The following is a 6,169-nucleotide window of genomic DNA, read 5'->3' as shown; positions in this document are numbered from 1 at the left end:
CCCGCCCCCTTCTCTTCGCGCACGCGCCCTAAACCCAGGCCACGCCCCCTATTAGGAGCGCAAGCGCCCTCCGCCGGAATGGCCCCGCCCCCTTTCTAGGGGCCCTACTCTTCATTCATTCATTCAATCGTATTTATTGAGCGCTTACTGTGTGCAGAGCACTGTACTAAGCGCTTGGGAAGTACAAGTTGGCAACATATAGGGACGGTCCCTACCCCACATTGGGCTCACGGTCTAGAAGGGGGAGACAGACAACAAAACAAAACATATTAACAGGCAAAATAAATAGAATAAATATGTACAAATAAATAAATACAGTAATATTCTTCCGCGGGAATGGCCCCGCCCAGACCACGCCCCCTTTCTAGGGGCGCGTGCGCCCTCCTCCGCGGGAAAGACTCCGCCCCCCCCGCCCATGACACGTCCCCTTTTCTAGGGGCGCATGCGCCCTCCTCCTGCCTGGGAATGACCCCGCCTAGACCACGCCCTGCTTTCTAGGGGCGCATGCGCCCTACTCCGCTGGAAAGACTCCGCCCCCTCCCAGGACACGTCCCCTTTTCTATGGGGCGCATGCGCCGTCCTCCTCCCCGGGAATGACCCCGCCCAGGCCTCGCCCCTTTCTAGGGGCGCATGCGCCCTCCTCCGCGGGAAAGACTCCGCCCCCCCGCCCATGACACATTCCCCTTTCCTAGGGGCGCATGCGCCCTCCTCCTCCGCGGGAAAGACTCCGCCCCCCGCCCAGGACACGTCCCCTTTTCTATTTATTCATTCATCCAATCGTATTTATTGAGCGCTTACTGTGTGCAGAGCACTGGACTAAGCGCTTGGGAAGTTCAAGTCGGCAGCATCTAGAGACGGCCCCTACCCGACTGCGGGCTCACGGCCTAGAAGGGGGAGACGGGGCGACAAAATAAAATAAACAGAATAAATATGTACAAGTAAAATCAATCAATAAATAGAGTAATAAATACGTACAGACATATATACACATGCACAGGTACTGTGGGTAAGGGAACGAGGTAAGGCAGGGGAGGAGGGGACCTATATAGACGGTCCCTCCCCAACCCTCCTCCCCGGGGATAACCCCGCCCAGACCACGCTCCCTTTCTAGGGGCGCATGCGCTCTCCCCCGCGGGAACGACTCCGCCCCGCCCGGGACACGCCCCTTTCTAGGGGCGCATGCGCCCTCCCCCTCGGGGAAGACTCCGCCCCCCGCCCATGACACGGCTCCCTTTTCTAAGGACGCATGCGCCCTCCTCCGCGGAGACTCCGCCCCCGCCCTGGCCACGCCCCTTTTCTAGGGGCGCATGCGCCCTCCCCTGCGGAAAAGACTCCGCCCCCCGCCCATGACTCGTCTCCCTTTTCTAAGGGCGCATGCGCCCTCCTCCGAGGAGACTCCGGCCCCCCCCGACCAGGCCACGCCCCCTTCCTGGGGGCGCATGCGCCCTCCTCCTCGACAATGACCCGCCCTGGGCCACGCCCCTTTCTTAGCCCCGCCCACCTGTGATAAAGTAACTCAGTGGAAGGAGCACGGGCTTTGAAGTCAGAGGTCATGGGTTCAAATCCCGACTCCGTCCATTGTGAGCTGTGTGACTTTGGGCAAGTCACTTCTCTTTGCCTCAGTTACCTCATCTGTAAAATGGGGATTCAGACTGTGAGCCCCCCGTGGGACAACCTGATCACCTTGTAACCTTCCCAGCGCTTAGAACAGTGCTTTGCACATAGTAAGCGCTTAATAAATGCCATTATTATTATTATTATTATAAACCAAAGTGGCCCCTCTCCGCCTGGAGTGTCCCCATCCTGCGTTGACCATTATCTCCCGATAACATCTTGGAAACGGGGATTTTAACCCTAACCAAACCATGACAAACAAACGGTTGGACTTTAACTTGGGATCTTGGAATGCCAAGGCCTCACGTAGGGCACTACTCCCAGGAATCCTTTGTGTAGCTCGGATTTGGAACCCAATAAAAGAGGAAGAAGCGGCTGGGATCGGGGCTGCTTGTCACTCGTCCCTCTCCCGGGAGGTGAACGGGCAGGTGGCCACTTTCCTTCTTTCCTGCTCTATCTGAACTCACGTCTCCGAGTCATTTTTCCTCTCTGCGTCACCACCCTGGGTACAAGAACCCCGCGGCCGATTTACACCGATTAACCTATTTTGCACCCTACTTGTCGATAACAGTAACCGCTCAATAAATACAATGGAATGAATTCCACCTCTGCCGCGCGGCCTTGGACAAGTCATTTCACTCCCCTGTGCCTCCGTGCCCTCATCTGTAAAATGGGGATTGAGACTGGCAGCCCCACGTGGGACAGGGACTGTGTCCAACCCCATTTGCTTGGGCCCACCCGGGCGTTTAGTACAGTGCCTGGCACATAATAAGCACTCAACGAATGCCACAATTATTAATACGACTCTGACACCCGTCTACATGTTTTGTTTTGTTGTCTGACTCCCCCTTCTAGACTGTGAGCCCGTTTTTGGGTAGGGACCGTCTCTATATGTTGCCAACTTGGACTTTCCAAGCGCTTAGTGCAGTGCTCTGCACACAGTAATTGCTCAATAAATATGATTGAATGAATAAATGAATGCTGAGAACTGTAGTAAGCACTTACTATGTCCCAGACACTGTAGGAAGCGCTTACTATGTGCCAGGCACTGTACGTGGATACCAGCTAATCGGGTTGGACACAGTCCCCGTCTCTCATGGGGCTCACGGTCTTAAGCTCCACTATGCAGGTAGAGGTAAACTGAGGCACAGAGAGGTTAAGCGATTCACCCAAGGTCACACAGCAGACAAGTGACGGAGTTGGAATTAGAACCCAGATCCTTCTGACTCCTAGCCATTAGGCCACCCTGCTTCTCTCTCCTTATTATGACGTGTTCCCTGGACCAGTTCACTGACAATGACAGTTTTTGTTCGGCGCTTACCAGGTGACAAGCGCTGTTCTAAGCGCTGGGGAGGATACAAGGTAATCGGTTTGTCCCACGAGGGGCTCACAGTCCTCGTCCCCATTTTACAGATGAGGTAACTGAGGCCCAGAGAAGTGAACTGACTTGCCCAAAGTCACACAGCTGAAAAATTGCACCAGGATTAGAACCCATGACCTCGGACTCCCAAGCCCGGGCTCTTACTACTGAGCCACGCTGCTAATAATAATAATAATAATAGCATTTATTAAGCACTTACTATGTGCCAAGCACTGTTCTAAGCGCTGGGCGGGGGGTACAAGGTAATCAGGTTGTCCCATGGGGGGCTCACAGGCTTCATCCCCATTTCACAGATGAGGGAACTGAGGGAGGCCTGGAGAAGTGAAGTGACTTGCCCAAAGTCACACAGCTGAGAAATTGCACGAGGATTAGAACCCATGACCTCAGACTCCCAAGCCCGGGCACTTTCTACTGAGCCATGCTGCTAATAATAATAATAATAATAATAATAATAATAATAGCATTTATTAAGCGCTTACTATGTGCCAAGCACTGTTCTAAGCGCTGGGGGGGTACAAGGTAATCAGGCTGTCCCACGGCGGGGGTGGCTCACAGGCTTCATCCCCATTTTACAGATGAGGGAACTGAGGGAGGCCTGGAGAAGTGAAGTGACTTGCCCAAAGTCACACAGCTGAGAAATTGCAGCTGGATTAGAACCCATGACCTCAGACCCCCAAGCCCGGGCTCTTTCTACTGAGCCACACTGCTAATAATAATAATAATAATAATAATAATAATAGCATTTATTAAGCGCTTACTATGTGCCAAGCACTGTTTTAAGCGCTGGGGGGGTACAAGGTAATCAGGTTGTCCCATGGGAGGCTCACAGGCTTCATTCCCATTTTACAAATGAGGGAACTGAGGAAGACCTGGAGAAGTGAATCATCACCTGTATATATGTATATATGCTTGCACATATTTATTACTCTATTTATTTATTTTACTTGTACATATCTATTCTATTTATTTTATTTTGTTAGTACGTTTGGTTTTGTCTCCCCCTTTTAGACTGTGAGCCCACTGTTGGGTAGGGACTGTCTCTAGATGTTGCCAATTTGTACTTCCCAAGCGCTTAGTCCAGTGCTCTGCACACAGTAAGTGCTCAATAAATACGATTGATGATGATGATGAAGTGACTTGCCCAAAGTCACCCAGCTGACAACTGGCGGAGCCGGGATTCGAACCCATGACCTCTGACTCCAAAGCCCGCGCTCCTTCCACGGAGCACGCTGCTTCTCCTGATCTTGGCAGTGTCTGGCACATAGTAGGTGCTTAACAATCAATCCTATTTATTGAGCGCTTACTGCGTGCAGAGCACTGTACTAAGCGCTTGGGAAGGACAATTACCATTTTGGCTATTTGGGGGGGCAGGGGCAGGCTGGCCTTTTGGGGGTGAAAGGATGAAAATGTCCTGGTGGATATTACATAGTGTCTACTCGGAGCTTCTCTAGATGTCAGCCTCTTAACGAGTCGGAAGGCTAATTAGCTTGCTCTCCTCGCTGGGACTATGGACTGGACCCCTGAAGAGAGACCCCCGGGGAAAACGGGTTGGACTCCATTTTTCCGTTTTGATTTTTATCCTCTTTTTTTCCCCTCACCTTGTTTTCTTTAGTTACCTCCAGCGAGTTCCCACCTCAAAATTCAAAGCAGCGTGGCCTAGTGGAAGGCGCCCGGGAGTCAGAAGGTCCTGGGTTCTAATTCCGGCTCCGACTCTGGGGCTACTCACTTCATCATCATCGATCGTATTTATTGAGCGCTTACTGTGTGCAGAGCACTGGACTAAGCGCTTGGGAAGTACAAATTGGCAACACATAGAGACAGTCCCTGCCCAACAGTGGGCTCACAGTCTAAAAGGGGGAGACGGAGAACGAAACCAAACATACTAACAAAATAAAATAAATAGGATAGATATGTACAAATTAAATAAATAAATAAATGAGTAATAAATATGTACAAACAAATATACATATATACAGGTGCTGTGGGACTTCACTTCTCTGTGCCTCAGTTTCCTCCTCCGCAAAATGGGGATTAAGACCGTCAGTCCCACGTGGGACGGCGACTGCATCCAACCTGATTAGCTTGTATCTACCCCAGTGTTTAGTAGAGTGCCCGGCACATAGCAGCGTGGCTCAGTGGAAAGAGCCCGGGCTTTGGAGTCACAGGTCCTGGGTTCAAATCCCAACTCCACCAGCTGTCAGCTGGGTGACTCTGGGCAAGTCACTTCACTTCTCTGGGCCTCGCCTGTAAAATGGGGATTAAGACTGTGAGCCCCCTGTGGGTCAACCTGATCACCTTGTAACCTCCCCCGCGCTCAGAACAGTGCTCTGCACGTACTAAGCGCTTAATAAATGCCATCATTATTATTATTACTACCCCAGCAGTTAGCGCAGTGCTTGGCACATAGTAAGCATTTAAAAAATACCATCACCATTATTTTTATTATTATTACTGGTGGGGCGAAACCCAACCCAGTGTGCACTGGAAGGAAAGCTAGGCCGTGAATTAGCAGAGGAAACAGATGGTAAGCCTGGCTGCCAGATAAACACGCAGCGCCGAATCGCCCTCCTGGGGAACTCGGATTCCAGACGGGGAATAAAAACAGCCCACTACCAACAACCGTAACTAAAAAGGAAAAATAGACTCCCCTCTGCATCCCAGGACACTAAAAGCTGGAACATGATCGAGCGTGTTTCCCCCTCATTATTCCATAACCGGCGGAGGGGATTGGCGAAACTTTGAATTTAGCCGTCTTTCCGCTGCTGTTGCCAACCTGGGCCGCGGTTGGGGAAGAGACTCTGAAATGGCAGTAGCCTGAGGGCAAGCCTCCTACCTCACCTGCTGCAGCCCAGCCCGCAGACTTCCCTCCTCTAATAATAACGATAGCATTTATTGGGCGCTTACTATGTGCAAGGCACCGTTGCCAACCTTCTCACTGCACCTCGACCTCGCCTATCTCGCTGCTGACCCCCGGCCCGCGGCCCGCCTCTGGCCTGCAAAGCCCTCCCTCCTCCTATCAATCAATCGATCGTATTTCTTGAGCACTTACTGGGTGCAGAGCACTGTACTAAGCGCTTGGGAAGTACAAGTTGAGAGATGTAGGTCTGTCCTATCCGACGGAAAATTCCTCTCCCCCGCTTCCGAGCCTTATTGAGGGCCCTTCGCCTCCGAGAG

This window comes from Tachyglossus aculeatus, chromosome 19, assembly GCF_015852505.1.
Source record: "Tachyglossus aculeatus isolate mTacAcu1 chromosome 19, mTacAcu1.pri, whole genome shotgun sequence".
Lineage (NCBI taxonomy): Eukaryota > Metazoa > Chordata > Mammalia > Monotremata > Tachyglossidae > Tachyglossus > Tachyglossus aculeatus.
This window is presented reverse-complemented; position numbering follows the sequence as displayed.